This window comes from Macaca mulatta, chromosome 15, assembly GCF_049350105.2.
Source record: "Macaca mulatta isolate MMU2019108-1 chromosome 15, T2T-MMU8v2.0, whole genome shotgun sequence".
NCBI lineage: Eukaryota > Metazoa > Chordata > Mammalia > Primates > Cercopithecidae > Macaca > Macaca mulatta.
This window is the reverse complement of record NC_133420.1, coordinates 13,288,693-13,310,767: the sequence shown is the minus strand read 5'-3', so window position 1 is coordinate 13,310,767 and position 22,075 is coordinate 13,288,693. Positions and strand designations below refer to the sequence as shown.

The 22,075-nt window shown below is 41.7% G+C and overlaps 1 long non-coding RNA gene across 1 annotated transcript in view; it reads left to right on the top strand.

Annotated features, from left to right (window-relative positions):
• The first annotated feature begins 1,247 nt into the window (after positions 1 to 1,247).
• The window catches only part of LOC144334845 (uncharacterized), a 29,047-nt gene continuing 8,219 nt past the window's right edge, over positions 1,248 to 22,075 (top strand). The window contains exons 1-3 of the long non-coding RNA XR_013405084.1: positions 1,248 to 1,314; positions 7,392 to 7,565; positions 21,070 to 21,135. This is a non-coding gene — a long non-coding RNA (uncharacterized LOC144334845). The remainder of the gene's footprint in view (positions 1,315 to 7,391; positions 7,566 to 21,069; positions 21,136 to 22,075) is intronic.

Sequence of the window (22,075 nt, the reverse complement as noted above, 5' to 3'; positions counted from 1 at the left end):
AACTGACACATCAGGGATCTTCAGCCCCACTTGCCAGATTTCTCAGTGTGTCATTGCATAGATTTAGCAAGGAAACGGAGGCTGGATCAAAGACACCTAGTATATGCATTTGGGTGTCCCCAGCCTTTGCCTCTGTCTCTGAGTAGTTACCTGGGATCAGAGAATAAGGCAGCCCTGCTCTTCTATCCCTCAGAAATCTCTTGAAATTTTGTCCCTGAAGCCTCTCTAAGTGGAGGTAGCAGTTCATCTCATGACACCCCAGAGTTTACTCAGGTAAGTCCTGAGTTATTACACAGAGACAGACACAGCTGTGTTCCTTTTACTTCTGTCCAGAAGGTAAAACACCGGCATGCTAAAACAGCCAAACCTGTCAGCCACCATGCAAGCCTTTCCTATATTTGATTCAATGTACTTTTCCAGAAGCAAAATGAAAGTTCTCACAGACGGGGCCTCCTCTGCCTTGTCCTCAGAATTGGAAAATGTATTGTCCATCAAGGAGCCTCAGTACTGAACCTAAAACTCAAGAGAAAACGTTTCCTGAATAATAAGTGGGATGATGACTTGAAATCTTGCAAAACAGGCACAATCTTAATACGATAGGCCTTACTAAGGCTAAATGGCCTTATCCATGGTTGAAATTGACACACCATTATATTTAAAAATCTCCACAAGTGATTGATTTTACTCAGCAGCCAGGGTTTATGTCAAGTGTGAGGATAACGAGCAAGAAATTCGAGCCCTTGGCAAACTGGTTGGAGAGGCAAGGATCGTGTCCAGGTAGAGCTCATAACATTATTTATTGTTTAACCTATTTAATTAAATATGTAATTTACCCTCAAACTGTGGCTGACATTCTATGTAGTCCTGAGCCACATTAAGATGTACTATTTGTGCTGTGAAATTCTACGGGATTTGACAAATGCATGGTGGCAATTCTCCAGCATTAAAGCATAACAGAATGCTTCTCTTATTCAAGCTCTTCTTCCCTTCACATAGAGGGAATCAATCGACTTTTGTATACTAACTTTCGAATTTGTTTCTTTATTCCCATCTTCTTTAATTAAAGCACAAGATATCGTACTCAATTTCCATTTGATCTTCCAAAAGAAAGGTACTGAATAATCCATACCTGAATTTCATTGATTCAGACTCAGGTCCACCGCTAAGCAGTAAAGGCCAAACGTCCTGTGCTGCCACCTCATGGCCGGCAAAGGGCAATGAAACCCATCGGTCCGGCCATGCAGGGCGCATGCGCGGTCTGCTTGCCGCGGCGAGCCGGGTCTCCAGGGAGGACCTGAGTTTTCTTTACCCAGGGTGAGGAAGGCGCCGCCGCCCTGGCTTTGGGGCTGGGGCCTCTGGGGAGGTTCCGGGTGGGGGCGTTGAAGAGGCAGCTCTTTTTGCAAGGCCCAAGATGGCGGGCCCTGCACAGGCCGCGCTGTTCCGCGCCCTCAGGGCGTCAGTATCCCGTTGGGGCAGGATGCCCCCGCTGGGCCCGGAGCATCCTTGGCGCTGCCCTCGCAGAGCCGCGCTGAGGTTGAGGTGGCGCGGGGGGCCCGGGCTCCGCGAGGAGCGGCGGCAGCGAGGGCTGGAGGACCCGGGCTCCGGGGCTCCGGGGCGTCTGGCCTGGGTGGGACTGAGCCCATCCAGGGACTGGGACTCCCGATTTCTGGTGCGGGTGGATCCTGGGCAGGCTCAGGACCAAGTCCCTCTCCTTCCACCAAGGAGCGCCCAGAGGCCGGCGGGAGCTCCAGGTTCACCTCCTCCTCCTTCAGGTGTTTACTTTTCCTTTATTTCTGGAAGGCCAGAAATTGGCGCCATCCTTCACATCAGTGAATCGGGACCCTAACACCCATTACCTCAGGTTTATTGTTATTTTCCATTAACAGTGTTGGTGGCATTATCACTAAGATCATCATTGTTGTTATTGTCATTCATGATTATTAGCAGGTGTGTTCATCATTTTGTCTCACTATGCTTTTTTTTTTTTTTTTTGTGATTGGTTTTGTATGACGTTGAATTGAACTTCTCTAATCTTGACTAGTGTTGTCAGATTCCTGAAGAGCATTCCGGAGGACAACCCCTGCCTTTAGTGCAGCCACAGAATTTCGTGGGCACAGGAGAGCACCTAGAATATTCCCCTTTCATTGCACAGCAGCTTTGGGAAATGGTGGCTGCCTGGCTCTGAGATGAGGTGGAAAAGACCGGATACTGGGGCAAGTGATATCACCTCCACTGGTGTTTTTATGAAGCCAGTGCACTGTCTCCCACGTAGACTTAGAATAAAATCTGATGGCTCTAAAAGGCCATGTTTGCCCTTCCTGGACTTCCTGGGAGCCTTTAAATCTTGTGTGGTTCCTACAGTGGCTAGGTTGCCATATCTGTGCCTCGTATGGCAGCACCAGTCTTTTCTGGGCCAACAAGGGCACTTAGAATGTTTCCAGAAGCTCAGGCATGCTGTCTCTGTTCCTCCCTTCTGTTCAATGGCAATTCACTGGGTCCCTGGCTGACATAGAACATCCTGCAGAGGGATGGGCTTGGGTGACTTCCTGGCCAGCCTTTCCAGGCAGTTATCTTTGAAAAACTTGAAGAGAGTCACAGAAGCCATTCACTGGTATTTCATGACTGCAAGTGGGGTTTCTGGTTCCTTGAGTTTACTTAGAATATTTGAATGGCTCTGAATGGCCAAGAAACCCTCTCTGGTCTTGGAAGCTGCCAAAAGCTATTACTGGGCCTTGGAAGAGTCTTTAAAATTTTTCCAGGTACAGCTGAGAATAGGAAACTTTTCCAGGTCTAGCCCAACCAGCTCAGGTCGAGTCCTGAAAAACTGGTGGGTATTGGGGGAGCTCATCTTATAAAAGAGCAATTGGTGGCAAAGCTGGGTCTCCAGGACAGCTGTGTGTGTATATGTCTGCAGAGCATGCCTTGTGGTCATCTTTAGTAACTGAACACCATTTGTGAATGGATAAACTATATTTCTTGCTGTACAATAATGAAAAATCCATACTAACAATGGTACTAATAAAAATATTGATGAATATTAACAGGAATGATGATCATCATGATACTAGTACTAGTGGTTATAATACTGATAATAATACTAACCCTATGGACTTGGGACATACAAGTTTTCCCTAAGTGGATAATAGGCATAAATATTTGGTGGTGTAGGGTTATTTCAAGTCCCAGAAAGCAAGGATGAACATCTAGAACGAGAAGAAAAACAATCTGGAGGTTGGCATGTGCACACCTGGGGACTCCTGTGTTAACTTCTGCTGTTTCAGCCTAAGAGGGAATGTTAATATAACCCTGGTCCTGCAACACCATGCTGACCAACACCTACCAGCTTTCAGGAGATAAGATAGCTGGCTGATGGGGCAGGGATCCAGAGAAGATACGTGTCCAGACCCGTACATTTGCCCAGCGGCAGAGTTCATGACAAGCAAAAAACCCCAGGACAATGTCATTCCCAGCCACCTGACTGTCATCTGCTCTTTCATGGTCCCTCTCTACTGGTACCTCTAGGCACTGGCATGTCCTCCAGAGGCTGTAGGAGGGCATCATACTCAGTACTCTCCCACCTGCAGCAGGCAAGAAAGATGGAAAGAGCTAAATACCATGGCTTCTGGGTTCTTTTTGGTGGGCATGGCATATTTTGCATTTGCTTTACTAATGGTGGAACCCAGTCTGGTTTGCAATACAGCTCTGAATGACTCTGGACACCTGTAGAGATTTTGACAATTTCCAGAAGGTCACAAGTTCTTGGAGGACTTTTTCACAAGTTCTTTGACTGAAAAAGTGGCTCAAAGAACTACTGTACTGACTTAGAAAATGTTGCAGAGGCTGGGCGCGGTGGCTCATGCCTGTAATACCAGCACTTTGGCAGGCCGAGGCGGGCAGATTTCGAGGTCAGGAGTTTGAGACCAGCCTGAAACCCTGTCTCTACTAAAAATTCAAAAATTAGGCAGGCGTGGTGGCATGCACCTGTAACCCAGCTACTCAGGAGGCTGAGGCGGGAGAATCGCTTGAACCTGGGAGTCGGAGGTTGCAGTGAGCCAAGATTGTGCCACTGGACTCCAGCCTGGGCAACAGTGTGAGACTCTATCGCAAAAAAAAAAAAAAAAAGAAGAAGAAGAAAAAGAAAATGTTGCAGAGACTCTGGTGAACAGGTAGTCCCTCTCCTGCCACTCCAGGTAAAAGTTTCTTGGCCACAAACCTGATTTAGCGGTATCCCTTCATCTTAGGTGAGTAACAGAAAGCCATTCATGACCTATCCAAGCACGGAGGGGGAATTTGACTTAGAAAACTTTTAGGTGGACTAGTTGGTGAAAGAAAGTGCATTCTAGGGCTCACAGGCCTACACATAGAGTTCCTAGCACATAAAGCATATGTATGAATTCTTTCTGAGCCCATGGCAAGACCAGGGTGCACTTCATCCATCTCCTATGCTGGTATGAATAGGTACTTGCCCGAAAAAGAAAAGAATAAGTCAGGAAGCCCATTATTCTACAGGACACCAGCTGGTACAGTAGGAGTCTTGGGGTTGCTGTGGTATGTATGTTTTCAGGTTGTCTTTTAATCATCTTCAGCAAATTCAACAGTCTTCAGAACATAAACAAAATTATTCAACATTGCCTAATAACTACCACAAATCTATCCATGATAAAGAACTGTACCCACATAATAATATTAATAGCAATCACAATGGTGTGATATAAATGTCATTTTAATGAAGAGAATAATAAAAAAGCAGATATTTAAGAGCATATTCCTGTAAGCCTGTGGCATTGTTCCCATATGAGCCCTCATGTTATTGATTACAGGGAGAGGCTTGGGGCTGCATCTTGAAATATCTTCTGTGATGGCAAAGAAGAGTGGCAGTAGGGAGAATAATTCTGAGCCACACGAGGGCTTGGGCAAAAGTGGAGATGCCTGTGCCACGTGGAAATACATTACAAATGGACTATGGAAAAGGGTCTGGCCAGAGTCCTGCCTGACACAGGTCATACAAAAACTTTCAGTAGTTCGCCCCAAGAAATGGCTGGTCCAGGCTGTAGATGAGAAGCACTGGGCAGACAGATCCACACCCGCTTCCTGAGTCTCAGAAGTCTGGTGTGCATCGAACATTAAGCCCCCAAGCCTACTGAGACTTCACCTCCTGGCTGGTCTTCTACCATCTGATTCTTGAGCCCCATCACGTAAGTGCCATCTCCATACTGGAATTACTGACAATGTCTGATGGAGGGTTTCACCCTGGGTACTCAGTACCAGCAATGGATGAAATACCAGAAGGGAGGCTCCAGGGCTTCCATAGAAGACACATTCTAAAGTTGCTCGGGTGATCAAATGATCATCTCATAGATTTTCAGCAGAACTGCAGCATTTTGTGAATACCTGAGTGAATGCAGAAAGTATCCAGACGCATGGGCATTCTAGGAAGCTCCCTGTGTAAATCAAATACAACGAATATCTACTTCTGGGTTCAAAAGCTAACTTAGATAATAAAAAAAGTGAGATGCTGGCAGAAGGCAAATAACTCCACTTCAGTTCCTGAGAGAAAAATGGTTCTGTAACCTCTGAGTTTATTTAGAAAAAGTTTGGAGCCTCAGGAAGACCAAGTATATCATTCCTGATGTTTCCAGGGCAGATTGGACTGCTTAGGCCTCTGGGACTATTCTAAGTCCTCTCACGTTTCCATGGGAAACTGTAACTCTACTCCTAGAGCTCACACCACCCCCGAGCAAGCTCATTGTTTTCTAAATATTCCAAGGAAGTGCATCCAGGGTATGCCTGTATTGGTGAGTTTCAAATTGGACTGGCAGGAGAACTCTGAGAATGATACATCCTGACTTCACTTGATAAAGGTAGGGGAGCCACGAAGTCCAGATCTGGAGAGCACCTGAAACACCAGATGGCAGAAGGACAGTAAGGAGGTGAAGTCAGCTATGGAGTTGGAGCTTCATGTTTAATGCATGTAGGATTCTGAGTTCCAGGACTGATGGGCTGGTGGGGATGAGATACATGTCTTCTTTGCAGGGAGCCAGGCCAAACCAGCCATCTGGTTGCACTACTGAAAGCTTTTGTGTGCCCAGTCGTAGGCAAGACACAAGCCAAACTCTCTTCACCTCTGGCTGGTAGTCCTTGACTAGAGAGGTTTGCACACAAGTGGTCCTATTAGCCCATGCTCTCCTGTGGCTTGCTTTCCTTTCACCTGTTTCTCATGTTTGCCGTCATGGAACACATTTCATAGTGAAATTCTTTGACCCTGACTCCGAATTACACAAGGAGGACCCAATTTGTGAACTTTTCATATATTTAGGAGAATCTCCACATTGATTTTTGTATCCTTATGTTCATATTGTCACCAGTATTAAAATTCTTACTATTTAGGTCATTACGTTCACTATCATAATTATTAAATATTTTTCATTTATCATTTATTTTTATTGGTTAATTTTTGTGGCAGCTGTTATATAACAATCACTAGAGTTTCTCTATTCATGAAAGATGTCCACGTTAATGGAGGTAACTAGGAGTGTTACTTTACAGGTATGTAAACACAGATAATCTTGGCTGAACTGTGGCTATATTGTCTGGTGTCCCTTTGAAGGTGAAGCCTCTTGTGTTATTCTAAGTGACCTCTGGAGACAGAAACTGTCTCATAATTGCAGGGACGACTTGAGAAGGCATCCTGAGCCTATGCAGAAATGCAGAAGCACTTCCATGATCTAAGCAACCTATGTGAAGGCCTGAAAGCCAAAGCAAAGCTGTCCAACAAAAAGTTTTCCTAGTAACACTGGAGGTCCATCAGTCACTCCTCCTCGTCTGGAAATGTCAGAAATGTCCTCCATGGTTCTTGTGAGGGTCCAGATCTTTTCAAAATCACCTCAGGAGCCACAAAACCATTCCATCCTACCTGAAATTGCAGAATGACTCTTCTTTTGACCAGAGTCTCAAAAATATATTCATTGATAGTTTTGATTCCTGGGAGCCGCCATTGCTTGCAAAAGATGTGCCAGAGACTAGACATTTTCTGTCTCCTCACTTGTCCGGGGAAGACTGAAGTTTTTCTGAAACCCAGAAATGGGAATCTGACCCTCTGAGCAGCCCTAGGATTTTCTAAGTCTTCCAAGCAGAGTGGAAGTTCTGGTGAGGGCCCATTGTACCTCCGATGGTCTGGAATCACATAGGATGATGCGTTTAAACAACTCTATGTGGAGATATATTTTCTGAGATATTCCAAGGAGGAGGGACACAACTGGACCAGATGTTAAAAGGGCAGCTGAGCATTAAGTGCCTATGTAGTGTTTGCAGCTTAATGTCCCATGCAGAAGGGGACTCTGGGCTCTTGTGTTAGAATTCAGTGTAATTCTGGGGTCCTGCTTTTCTTCCAGGAAATCCCACTTCCATCTGGATGTCTGGATGAACTACTGAAAGCCACTGAGTGTCCTGCAGCAGGTGAACTGTGGCCAGAGCCCAAGGATGAAGGGGGCTCCTTCCGTCTGTGACTGTGAAGAGGAAGCCTGAGGTATAGCAGACCCAGGCCCCAGAAGGATGGAAAAAATGAGGTAGGGAATGAGGGGACCTCAGAGGAAGACTGAGGTCTGCAGAATCCCAGGGTCAAGGAGACAGTGCGGTGTCGTGGTGGTGTCCTTGATATTCGAAGAGGGGCGATAATCCATCTCCTGAGTAAAAGCTTCATATGGGGTGAGGAGGGGAGAAGTAAACAGAGAGGAAGCAGGGAAGGCCAAGACAGCGACCAGCCTTAGAGCAATTTTAACCAGAAGTGGACACAGACCCTGGACCCCATCGCGGGGTTGCAGGCCAAGGACCGTCTCTAGGCGATGCACAGCTCCCTTGTGGGGTTAGTGGGAGTAGGCATTGTGACGTCTGCAGGGGTGTGGAAGGCTGGGCGACGGGAGCAGCTTACTGGGCTGGACCAGAAAAACTGAACTTCTTTTCCATCAGTGAAATCCACTTCTGGGTCAGAAAAAACTGCAAGTTCTGGAGGGGCAGGGCCTAGGAGGAGGTCAGGGCCTGAGCCTTCCTGGTTTGACCCCCCTACCCCCTGTGTTTCTGGGTCTGTCCTCACTTCCACCCAGCGGATCTTGAGTATCCTCCTTTGAGTCCCCACGAGTGTGTTGTGTGCAGTGGGACCAGGCTGCTTCATCCACTGCACGTTAAATGTTTCCAATACTTTCTGGCCAAAGTTTAGAGTTGCCAGACCACTGACTTTGAATGTTGACCTGCTTCCTTTTGAACAGAGTAAAATCTATTGAAGTTTAAGGTCACCTCTTTTCATGGATGGTGAAGAGGCAGGCTGTTCAGGCACAACTGCCCTCAGGTCTGGAGGGCGGCGGAGGTCACTGTGGGTGGTGGGTGAATCCGGAACCTCTGTGGCTGTAGACTTTCAAATATTTCATTTTTTCTTTTGTAGTTTTTGTTTGTTGCTTGCTTTTTTTTTACAATGGGAACTGGAATGTAAGATGCCAAACTAGCCTGTGGGGGACATGGATTTTCACAACAGTAACCACAGAGTGTAGTTTCCATTTCTATTCCCTGTTCATGTGGGAGGCAGAGAAGGAAATCAGGTGCTCAGTTCTAGGGACATCACAGGACTAGGACATGTACAGTGGGGGTGGAAGGCAGAGGCATTGCTTTAGGAGAATAAAATTACTGCATGCACACACATATGTATGTATATGGATGTATGTACACAAATATGCATATTTATAGATTCAGTTCTCCCTCTCTATATATAATTTTCTTTATTTCACACTTGATATGATTTTTTTTATTATACTTTGTGTTCTAGGGCACATGTGCACAATGTGTAGGTTTGTTACCTATGTATACATGTGCCATGTTGGTGTGATGCACCCATTAACTTGGCATTTGCATTAGGTATACCTCCTAATGCTATACCTTCCCCCTCCCCCCACCCTACGTCAGGCCCCAGTGTGTGATGTTCCCCTTACTGTGTCCAAGTGATCTCATTGTTCAGTTACCACCTATGAGTGAGAACATGCGGTGTTTGGTTTTTTGTTCTTGTGATAGTTTGCTGAGAATGATGGTTTCCAGCTACATCCATGTCCCTACAAAGGACTCAAATTCATCCTTTTTTATGGCTGCATAGTATTGCATGGTGTATATGTGCCACATTTTCTTAATCCAGTCTGTCATTATGGACATTTGGGTTGGTTCCAAGTCTTTGCTATTGTGAATAGTGCTGCAGTAAACATACATGAACATGTGTCTTTATAGCAGCATGATTTATAATCCTTTAGGGATATACCCAGTAATAGGATGGCTGGGTCAAATGGTATTTCAAGTTCTGCATCCTTGAGGAATCGCCACACTGTCTTCCACAGTGGTTGAACTAGTTTACAGTCCCACCAACAGTGTAAAAGTGTTCCTATTTCTCCACATCCTCTCCAGCACCTGTTGTTTCCTGACTTTTTAATGATTGCCATTCTAACTGGTGTGAGGTGGTATCTTATTGTGGTTTTGATTTGCATTTCTCTGATGGCTAGTGATGATGAGCATTTTTTCATGTGTCTGTTGGCTGCATAAATGTCTTCTTTTGAGAAGTGTCCATTCTTATCCTTTGCCCACTTTTGGATGGGGTTGTTTGTTTTTTTCTTGTAAATTTGTTTGAGTTCTTTGTAGGTTCTGGATATTATCTGTAGGTTGCCTGTTCACTCTGATGGTAGTTTCTTTTGCTGTGCAGAAGCTCTTTAGTTTAATTAGATCCCATTTGTCTATTTTGGCTTTTGTTGCCATTGCTTTTGGTGTTGTAGGCATGAAGTCCTTGCCCATGCCTATGTCCTGAATGGTATTGCCTAGGTTTTCTTCTAGGGTTTTTATGGTTTTAGGTCTAACATTTAAGTCTCTAATCCCTCTTGAATTAATTTTTGTGTAAGGAGTAAGGAAAGGATCCAGTTTCAGCTTTTTATTTATGGCTAGCCAGTTTTCCCAGCAGCATTTATTAAATAGGGAATACTTTCCCCATTTCTTATTTTTGTCAGGTTTGTCAAAGATCAGATGGTTGTAGAAGTGTGGTATTATTTCTGAAGGCTCTGTTCTGTTCCATTGGTCTATAGCTCTGTTTTCATAACAGTACCATGCTGTTTTGGTTACTGTAGCCTTGCTGTATAGTTTTAAGTCAGGTAGTGTGATGCCTCCAGCTTTGTTCTTTTGACTTAGGATTGTCTTGACAATGCGGGCTCTTTTTTGGTTCCGTATGAACTTTAAAGTGGTTTTTTTCCAATTCTGTAAAGGAAGTCATTGGTAGCTTAATGGGGATGGCATTGAATCTATAAATTACCTTGGGCAGTATGGCCATTTTCACAATATTGATTCTTTCTGTTCATGAGCATGGAATGTTCTTCCATTTGTTTGTGTCCTCCTTTATTTCATTGAGCAGTGGTTTGTAGTTCTCCTTGAAGAGGTCCTTCACATGTGTTGTAAGTTGGATTCCTGGGTATTTTATTCTCTTTGAAGCAATTGTTAATGGGAGTTCATTCATGATTTGGCTCTCTGTTTGTCTGTTATTGGTGTATAAGAATGCTTGTGATTTTTGCACATTAATTTTGTATCCTGAGACTTTGCTAAAGTTGCTTATCAGTTTGAGGAGATTTTGGGCTGAGACGATGGGGTTTTCTAAATAGACAAGCATGTTATCTGCAAACAGGGACAGTTTGACTTCTTCTTTTCCTAATCAAATACCCTTTATTTCTTTCTCTTGCCTGATTGCCATGGCCAGAAATTCCAACACTATGTTGAATAGGAGTGGTGAGAGAGGGCATCCCTGTCTTGGGCCAGTTTTTAAGGGGAATGCTTCCAGTTTCTGCCCATTCAGTATGATACTGGCTGTGGGTTTGTCATGAATAGCTCTTATTATTTTGAGATACGTTCCATCAATACTGAATTTATTGAGAGTTTTTAGCATGAAGGGTTGTTTAATTTTGTCAAAAGCCTTTTCTGCATCTATTGAGATAATCATGTGGTTTTTGTCTTTGGTTCTGTTTATATGTTGGATTACGTTTATTGATTCGAGTATGTTGTACCAGCCTTGCATCCCAGGGATGAAGCCCACTTGATCATGGTGGATAAGCTTTTGGATGTGCTGCTGGATTCGGTTAGCCAGTATTTTATTGAGGATTTTTGTGTCAATGTTCATCAGGCATATTGGTCTAAAATTCTCTTGCTTTGGTGTGTCTCTGCCAGGCTTTGGTATCAGGATGATACTGGCCTCATAAAATGAGTTAGAGAGGATTCCCTCTTTTTCTATTGATCGGAATAGTTTCAGAAGGAATGGTACCAGCTCCTCTTTGTACCTCTGGTAGAATTCAGCTATGAATCTTTCTGGTCCTGGACTTTTTTTGGGTAGTAGGCTATTAATTATAACCTCAATTTCAGAGCCTGCTATTGGTCTCTTCAGGGATTCAAATTCTTCCTGGTTTAGTCTTGGCAGAGTGTATGTGTCCAGGAATGTATCCATTTCTTCTAAGTTTTCTAGTTTATTTGCGTAGAGGTTTTTATAGTATTCTCTGATGGTAGTTTGTATTTCTGTGGGGTCGGTGGTGATATCCCCTTTATCATTTTTTATTGCATCTATTTGATTCTTCTCTCTTTTCTTCTTTATTAGTCTTGCTAGCGGTCTATCAATTTTGTTGATCTTTTCAAAAAACTAGCTTCTGGATTCATTGATTTTTTGAAGGGTTTTTTGTGTCTCTGTCTCCTTCAGTTCTGCTCTGATCCTAGTTATTTCTTGCCTTCTGCTAGCTTTTGAATGTGTTTGCTCTTGCTTCTCTAGTTCTTTTAATTGTGATGTTAGGGTGTCAATTTTAGATCTTTCCTGCTTTCTCTTGTGAGAATTTAGTGCTATAAATTTCCCTCTACACACTGCTTTAAATGTGTCCAGAGATTCTGGTATGATGTATCTTTGTTCTCATTGGTTTCAAAGAACATCTTTATTTCTGCCTTCATTTCGTTATGTACCCAGTAGTCATTCAAGAACAAGTTGTTCATTTTCCATGTAGTTGAGTAGTTTTGATTGAGTTTCTTAATCCTGAATTCTTGTTTGATTGCACTGTGGTCTGAGAGACAGTTTGTTATAATTTCTGTTCTTTTACACTTGCTGAAGGGTGCTTTACTTTGAACTATGTGGTCAATTTTGGAATAAGTACAATGTGGTGCTGAGAAGAATGTGTGTTCTGTTGATTTGGGGTGGAGAGTTCTGTAGACGTCTATTAGGTCCGCTTGGTGCAGAGTTGAGTTCAATTCCTGGATATCCTTATTAACTTTCTGTCTTGTTGATCTGTCCAATGTTGACAGTGGGGTGTTGAATTCTCCCACTATTATTGTGTGGGAGTCTAACTCTCTTTGTAAGTCTCTAAGGCCTTGTTTTATGAATCTGGATGCTCGTGTATTGGGTGCATATATATTTAGGATAGTTAACTCTTCTTGTTGAATTGATCCTTTTATCATTATGTAATGACCTTCTTTGTCTCTTTTGATCTTTTTGGTTTAATGTCTGTATTATCAGAGACTAGGATTGTAACCCCTGCCATTTTTTTGTTTTCCATTTGCTTGGTAGATCTTCTTCCATCCCTTTATTTTGAGCCTATGTGTGTCTCTGCACGTGAGATGGGTCTCCTGAATACAGCAAATCGATGGGTCTTGACTCTTTATACAACTTGCCAGTCTGTGTCTTTTAATTGGAGCATTTAACCCATTTACATTTGAAGTTAATATTGTTATGTGTGAACTTGATCCTGTCATTATGATGTTAGTTGGTTATTTTGCTCGTTAGTTGATGCAGTTTCTTCCTAGCATCGATGGTCTTTACATGTTGGCATCTTTTTGCAATGGCTAGTACTGTTTGTTCCTTTCCATGTTTAGTACTTCCTTCAGGAACCCTTGTAGGGCAGGCCTGGTGGTGTCAGAATCTCTCAGCATTTGCTTGTCTGTAAAGGATTTTATTTCTCCTTCACTTATGAAACTTAGTTGACTGGATATGAAATTCTGGTTTGAAAATTCTTAAAGAATGTTGACAATCAGCCCCCACTCTCTTCTGGCTTGTAGAGTTTCTGCCAAGATATCTGCTGTTAGTCTGATGGGCTTCCCTTTGTGGGTAATGTAACCTTTCTCTCTGGCTGCCCTTAACATTTTTTCCTTCTTTTCAACTTTGGTGAATCTGACAATTATGTGTTTTGGAGTTGCTCTTCTTGAGGAGTATCTTTGTGGCATCCTCTGTATTTCCCGAATTTGAATGTTGGCCTGCCTTGCTGGGTTAGGGAAGTTCTCCTGGATGATATCCTGCAGAGCATTTTCCAACTTTGTTCCATTCTCCCCATCACTTTCAGGTACACCAATCAGATGTAGATTTGGTCTTTTCACATAATCCCATATTTCTTGGAGGCTTTGTTCATTTCTTTTTACTCTTTCTTCTTTAAATTTCTCTTCTTGCTTCATTTGATCTTCAATCTCTGATACTCTTTCTTCCAGTTGATCAAGTCGGTTGCTGAAGCTTGTGCATTTGTCATGTAGTTCCTGTGTCATGGTTTTCATCTCTATCACGTCATTTATGGACTTCTCTGCATTGGTTATTCTAGTTACCCATTCGTCAAATCTTTTTTCAAGGTTGTTAGTTTCTTTGTGCTGGGTTCATAGTTCTTCCTTTAGTTCTGAGAAGTTTGATCAACTGAAGCCTTCCTCTCTCAACTTGTCAAAGTCATTCTCCATCCAGCTTTGTTCTGTTGCTGGTGAGGAGCTGCGTTCCTTTGAATGGGGAGAGGTGCTCTGATTTTTTGAATTTTGAGCTTTTCTGCACTGCTTTTTCCCCCTCTTTGTGGTTTTATCTACCTTTGGTCTTTGATGATGTTGATGTATGGATGAGGTTTTGGTGTGGATGTCCTTTCTGTTTGTTAGTTTTCCTTCTAACAGTCAGGACCCTCAGCTTCAGGTCTGTTGGAGTTTGCTTGAGGTCCACTCCGGTAGGCTACTCCCAGTTAGGCTCTCCAGTTAGGCTACTCGGGGGTCAGGAACCCACTTGAGCAGGTAGTCTGTCAGTTCTCAGATCCCAACCTCCATGTTGGGAGAATCACTACTCTCTTCGAAGCTGTCAGACAGGGACATTTACATCTGCAGAGGTTTCTGCTGCTTTTTGTTTAGCTATGCCCTGTCCCCAGAGGTGGAGTCTACAGAGACAGGCAGGCCTCCTTGAGCTGCAGTGGGCTCCACCCAGTTCGAGCTTCCTGACTGCTTTGTTTACCTACTTAAGCCTCAGCAATGGTGGGCACCCCTCCCCCAGCCTCACTGCCGCCTTGCAGTTAGATCTCAGACTGCTGTGCTAGCAATGACAGAGGCTCTGTGGGCTTGGGACCCTCCGAGCCAGGCATGGGATATAATCTCCTGGTGTGTTGTTTGCTAAGACCCTTGGTAAAGCACAGTATTGGGTGGGAGTGACCCAATTTTCCAGTGTTCTGTGTCACAGTTTCCCTTCACTAGGAAAAGGAATTCCCTTCCCCCTTGCACTTCTTAGGTGACGTGATGCCTTGCCCTGCTTCGGCTCTCACTCGTTGGGCTGTGCCCACTGTCCTGCACCAACTGTCCAACATGCCCCAGTGAGATGAACCCGGTACCTCAATTGGAAATGCAGAAATCACCCATCTTCTGTGTTGTTCACGCTGGCAGCTGGTGGCTGGAGCTGTTCCTATTCGGCCATTGTGGCACCAACCTCACTTGATATGATTTCTAAATTTAAATACCTTTGAGACAAATGCGAATTGTGAAGGGATTTAAAAATGTCAGTGAAAATGGAATTAAAAATAAAAATATAAATATCAACTTTATTTCTCAATATAATCTCTACTGAGGTCAAGACACTGCATTAAGGGATGATCCCAACCATTCAGTCCATTGGTAAAGAACTGAGGGTCATGGGAATTTAACCATGTCAATGCAGTCTTCTACTATTAACTAAAGAAAAATGGGTGCCCTTTACAGTTATTTCAAGATTAGGAAAAATAAGGTCAGAAGAAACCAAATCAGGACTGTAATGTTGATGCCTAATAATTTCCCATGAAAACTCTTTCAAAATTACTGGTGTTTGTCGAGAGGAAGGAACAGAAGTGTTGTTGTGGTGCAGAGGGACTCTCTAGTGAAGCTTTACAGGGCACTTTTCTGCAAAAGTATTTGCTAATTTTCTCTAAGAACTCTCCTACTAAGCAAATATTATGGTGCTTTGATCCTACAGAACGTCAACAAGCAAAATGCCTTGAGCATCCCCAAAACCTCTATGGCTTTTGCTTTTGAGAAGTTTGCTTTTGCTTTGACTGGAGCACTTCTACCTCTTGGTAGCCATTGTTTTAATTGTGCTTTGCCTTCAGGATCCTATTGATAAAGTCAATTTCACTCCCTGTTATAATTTTTCAAAATAATGCTTCAGGATCTTGATTCTGCTTGTTCAAAATAGTCACTAATAGCTCTGCTTTTGTCCATAGCTGATCTAGGCACAAGGGTATTCGGGACTCATCAAATGTAAAGTTTCTCAACTTTCACGTTATAGTCAGTGTTGTGTAAGCTGAACCAATTGAGATGTCTGTGGTGTTGGCTATAATATCTCTCGTTAATTGTCAGTTCTCCTCAATTAGGGCATAGAAACAATTTTTTTTTTCTCTCAAAAATTGGAATGGGTGCCCCTCCTCTGTGGGCTTCATCTTCAACATTGTCTTACCTCTTCTTAGAATCAGGTATCCGTTTGTATACGACTGATCCTTCAGGTCATTTTTCCCATAGACTTTTCATAAAGAATAATTTATTTCACCGTTTTTTGTAGCTTCCCCATAAATTTGATGTTTGTTCTTATTTCAGGTTTGGCAGAATTCAAGTTCGGCAGAATTCATGTGGCTCTTTCAGACTGATGTTTTAAATCCTGTTCACATATGTTAAAACAGGTCCGGGCATGGTGGCTCATGCCTGTAATCCCTGCACTTTGGGAGGTTGGCCAACATGGCAAAACCCTGCCTCGACAGAAAATACAAAAATTAGCCTCTACAAAAAATACAAAAATTAACCAGACAAGGTCCCAACTATTTGGAAGGCTGAGGCAGGAGAATCGCTTCAACTTGGGAAGCAGAGGTTACTTTGAGCCAAGATTGCTCCACTGCACTGCAAGCTCGGTGAGAGGAGTGAAACCCTGTCTCAAAAATTAAAAAAAGTTAAAATAAACTAGCATATGTGTGTTTTGATGCAAAAGCTGAAAGTTCATGCATAGTTTTTTCATAATTGTTATTTTGCATGAACTTATTAAAGCCCCCTATTATTTGCCATAATTTTCTCATCTTATTAATTTCTATATACATACAGAATTTCCAATTTGTGTAAACCTTTCTTCCCAGTTACTGAACAATTATTTTAAATTTGAAAAATATGAGCTATTTTAATCTATATATTTTTTTCTACTTCTGAATATTTTAGAGAAAATATGGATAATGAAACTTGTAAAAAGGAGATGTTTGGAAGTTTCTGTTACCAATGACAAATTAATTTTTAAATAATTTCAGGAAAATTTAGGTGAATGTCTGTACTTTCATATGAACGTTCATAGTAAAACAGATTTTTGAATTTATACCCTTGATAAACTTTAATGTAAAATATGTGAGTAAATGTGTACTTTTCCGTTCCTCATGAACATTCTGAAGTTTATACTATCTGGATTTTCTCAGGACGAATTACAAGCTGTATATGCTGCTGAAGTGTCTCAAAGATTAAGTCCCAAAGAGAGTGCCCTACTGTTTTTCCAATATTAATTTCTAAGTTTTACCAAGTTACAAGTTTTTTTTTTCATAAAATATAAAATGTTTTGCCTCCAGCAGAAATACATTTTGGAACATAACTTTCCTGTACGTAAGGAGTATAAAGGAAGCTTGGATTTGTTCTGAGAAAGGGAGAGGGTACTTCTGCCCATTGCCATGCACATCTGATTTTAGAGCTGAATGCCTTTCTGAGCTTGGCTCACTCCTCTCAAACTTGCTGGTAAATGGACACAAATTAAAGAGAAATAATTGTACACCATTTGGGATCAAGGAATCCAGATATCTGAACCATTGTTTATTATTTGCCCCTCCCACCCTCTCACCCTTCCAGATCTCTAGTGTCTATCATTCCACTTCTATGTCCAGGTGTACAATTATTTAAATCACACTTACAAATGAGAACTTCATGTGTTCATTTGTACAGATTCTCTTCCACCTAGCTACCTCTGAGACTGCAAGAACAATCACTCCTCCCCGTCCTCCTTCTCAGCCTACTCAAACAGAAGACCAGGAGCATTATCTATCTATCTATCTATCTATCTATCTATCTATCTATCTATCTATCTGCACACACACACACGTACACATATATATACACACACAAATATATATACACACATATGTGTATATATACACACACTCATAAAGAATTTGCATTTTAAAGAATGGCAGACCCATAGTTGTTCAAAAAATCAACTATATAATTCTATATATGATAAATGTCTACTAGAAAGTTCACATTGAAAATTGCAAACACGACTTAGAAAAAATAAAATTTTTAAAAATTTTATTTTATTTCATTTTAAGTTCCAGGATACATGTGCAGGACGTGCAGGTTTTTTACATAGGTAAGTGTGTGCCATGGTGGTTCGCTGTACCTATCAACCCGTAACCTAGGTATTCAGCTCCACATGGATTAGCTATTTATTCTGACGCACTCCCTCCGCACCCCCAGACAGGTTCCAGTGTATGTTGTTCCCCTCCCTGTGTCTATGTTTTCTCATTGTTCATCTGCCACTTGTAAGTGAGAACATGTGTATTTGGTTTTCTGTTCCTGCATTAGTTTGCTGAGAATAATGGCTCCCAGCTTCATCCATGTCCTTGCAAAGGACATGATCTCATTCCTTTTTATGGCTGCATAGTATTCCATGGTGTATATGTATCACATTTTCTGTATCCAGTCTGTCACTGATGGGCATTTGGGTTGATTCCATGTCTTTGCTATTGTGAATAGTGTGGCAATGTACATACGCATGCAAGTATCTTTATAATACAAGAATTTATATTCCTCTGGGTATATACCCAGTAATGGCATTGCTGGGTCAAATGGTATTTCTGATTCTAGGTCTTTGAAAAATCACCACACTGTCTTCCACAGCGTTTGAATTTATATTCGCTCCAACAGTGTAAAAGTGTTCCTGTTTCCCCACAGTCTCACCAGCATCTGTTGTTTCTTGACTTTTTAATAATCGCCATTCTGACTGGCATGAGATGGCATCTCACTGTGGTTTTGATTTGTATTTCTCTAATGATCAGTAACGTTGGGCTTTTTTTTCCATATGTTTGTTGGCTGCATAAGTGTCTGTTCATATCCTTTGCCCACTTTTAAAAATATTTTTATTTTCGCTTTTTAAGACAGAGTCTTGCTGTGTCACCCAGGGTGGAGTTCAGTGGCACAATCTCGGGTCACTGCAACCTCTACCTCCCAGATTCAGGTGGTTCTTCTGTCTCAGCCTCCTGAGTAGTTGGGATTACAGGCACCTGCCACCACATCTGGCTAATTTATTGTATTTTGAGTAGAGACTGAGTTTCACCAGGTTGACCAGGCTGATCTTGAACTCCTGGCCTCAAGTTATCTGCCCACCTCACCTTCCCAAACTTCTGGGATTACAGGCATGAGCTACTGCACCCAGTTTTTGCCCACTTTTATATGGGGTTGGATTTTTATAGTTTTGGGTTTTACATTTAAATCTTTAATCCATTTTCAGTTCATTTTTGTATAAGGTATAAGGAAGGGTCCAGTTTTAGTTTTCTGCATATGTCTAGATAGTTTTTCCAGCACCATTTATTATTAAATAGGGAATCCTTTCCCCATTGTTTGTTTTCATCCAAAATAAAATGGTTGTAGATGTGCAGTCTTATTTCTGATATCTCTATTCCATTCCATTGGTCTATGTGTCTGTTTTGTACCACTACCATGCTGTTTGGGTTACTGTAGCCTTGTAATATGGTTTGAAGTCAGGTAGCAGGATGCCTCCAGCTTTGTTAGTTTTACTTAGGATTGTCCTGGGTATATGGGCTCTTTTTTCGTTTCATATGAATTCTGAAGTAGTTTTTCTAATTTTGTAAAGAATGTCCATGGTAGTTTATGGGAATAGCACTGAATCTACGAATTACTTTGGGAAGTATGGCCATTTTCATGATATTGATTCTTCTTAACCATGAGCATGGAATGTTTTTCCATCTGTTTGTGTCCTCTCTTATTTCCTTGAGTAGTGGTTTGTAGTTCTCCTTGAAGAGGTCCTTCACTTGCCTTGTTAGCTGTATTCCTAGGTAGGTATTTTATACTCTTTGTAGCAATTGTAAATGTGAATTCATTTGTGATTTGGCTCTCTTCTTGTCTATTGTTGGTGTATAAGAATGCTTGAGATTTTTGCGTACTGATTTTGTATCTTGAGACTTTGCTGAAGTTGCCTGTAGCTTAAGAATCTTTTGGGCTGAGGTGATGAGATTTTATAGATATAGGATCATGCCATCTGCAAGAAAAGAAAGTCCAACTTCCTCTCTTCCTGTTTGAATATGCTTTATTCTTTCTCTTGCCTGATTGCCTTGGCCAGAACTTCCAACACTATATTGAATAGGAGTGGTGAGAGGGCATCCTTGCCTTGTGCCAAATTTCAAATGGAATACTTCCAGCTTTTGCCTGTTCAATATGATAATGACTGTGGGTTTGTCATAAATGGCGCTTATTATTTTGAGGCATGCTCCATCAATACCTAGTTTCATGAGAGTTTTTAGCATAAAGGAATGTTGAATTTTATCAAAGACCTTTTCTGAGTCAACTGAAATAATCATGGGGTTTTTGCCTTTAGTTCTGTTTATGTGGTGAATTACATTTATTGATTTGCATATGTTGAACCAGCCTTGCACCCAAGGGATGAGGCCGATTTGATCTTGGTGGATAAGCTTTTTGATGTATTGCTGGATTTGGTTTGCCACTATTATATTGAGAATTTTGCAACAAAGTTTATCAGAAATATTAAGCTAATGTGTAGTAAATACATTGAAAATAAGAACAGACTGATTAAAAGACTAAATAACATGAATCCTAAGTGTTTTCACAACTGATTTATAGAGTAAAAGCATTGCCAAACTAAATGAGCTTGATCAAAAACTGTACAGGGTCTGAGATGTTGTATCAACTTCCATTACTCATTGTGAGGTGGACCTGCAGTAACTATATTTGATGCAAAATTTCATGTTGATGGAAGCTGAGATGTCCTGCAGTCTCAGAGGGACAGAATTCTGGTGTGTCTCCCTTTGCCCTGTCAGGAATAAAGATCTAGACTCTACAGGTTTTGTCAAAATTTACAAGATGTAGGAAATGGGGCAGGATTTAGGCTGTGAGGCAAAGCCTAGAGATATAAAGAAACAGCTTCTGACCCAGGGCTCATGAAGTCAGGATAGTTTCAGAGGGGATGGTGGAGTGAGCATAGTACAGTCTTTGGAACCATTCCTTCCCCTTATTTGTTCATAGGCCAGATGTGCTCAACCAGGGGGCATCTCAGGTCTGATGAACAGAGTCCTGGAGAGACAAAGGGGCAATCCTGAGGAAGAGGCTCAACAGGGAGGAAGGAGTCACCATTTTCTCTCCTGAGAAAAATCCTTCTCCCTAGGAAACCATAGGATTTTCCTTGGTCCCAGTGAGACTTTTCCTGAGTGAAGAGAGCAGAGAGAGCAAGGGACTGATGTGTTATCTGTTTCCACCTCCTGCCGTGATTCTGAAACCATGGGGGACAGAATTATCTTCAGAATCATGAGCAATCCAGATGCCATGGTTTCACACAAGACATTGGAAGTTCTTATCTCTAAGGGGTAGGCACTGGTCATTGATACTCTGTAAAGCTCATTCGCTGATTACTAAGTGAGCCAAATTAATAATCTACTGGAAGTTTTACTAAACTCAGTTTACTTGACACACAATTCACACAGACACATTGTTAATATACACATTTTGATGCTTGGACAGGGTTGGACCCAAGATTCTGTACTTCTATGGAGCCCTGTGTTCTGCCCAGGTGTCATTTACTCTCAGGTAAGTAAACTGATCACCATAACTAACAAGAGATTGATCTGTGATGATTAAAAATGAGAAGATCTGTTGGTTATGTTTTATTGGGATGGATTCTATTAACATTTAAATACAGTTTAAAAACGCAGATTTACAATGAAAAGTAACAAGCAAATATAAAAAGTGAAGGGGCTATTCCCCAAAGTAGTTTCCACTGAAATACCACCAGAGAAAAACAACTCTCAGGACAGGGATACTGCTTCAAAGACACAGATTTCACAGCTTGATGGTTGATCTCGAATTTCTGAAAATTCCATCCCTTACTCATGAAATGCAGTTTATTTAAGAACTTTCTAATTTGACTGTAGTTTCATACTCACACATTTCAGTGTGTTGTGTATTATTCCATTGATGATAAGTATAACTTATTTGAAAATGAATTACATACTGGTGAGAAAATTTTCCCTTTAAATTAAACTTAAACTCACACCATAAAATTAGCAGCATCTGTTTGTCTGTTCCAAGAATTACCTAGGTTCTACCCAGGGCACCTGAGATCAGTTGAAAACAAATGCAAAAAAGTTGGAATAAAAAGTAAGAACACCCTTCAAATGTTACGAATGCATCCTAGTCTCAATTATTCACATTCACGAGAATGATTCACCTATATCCCACTTTAGCAAAATTTCACCTACTCTCGCCTACCAATTGACTAATCAAAACAAACCAAGACAGAACAATAAATTCAAATTCATCCAGTAACCTGAGGGGAAAACCTACACCTCAAAATGTAGTCTACAGATATTCACACAGGATGTCATCTACTGTGAAAACACATGCACAGAGACAGTCCCTTCACATGATCAGAATACTCACAACTCCACAACAACATATTAGATATGGGATCATCTTGAAATGCGGCCATCACTAACCAGTTGTCCCTTTTACATAGACAAAAACCTGA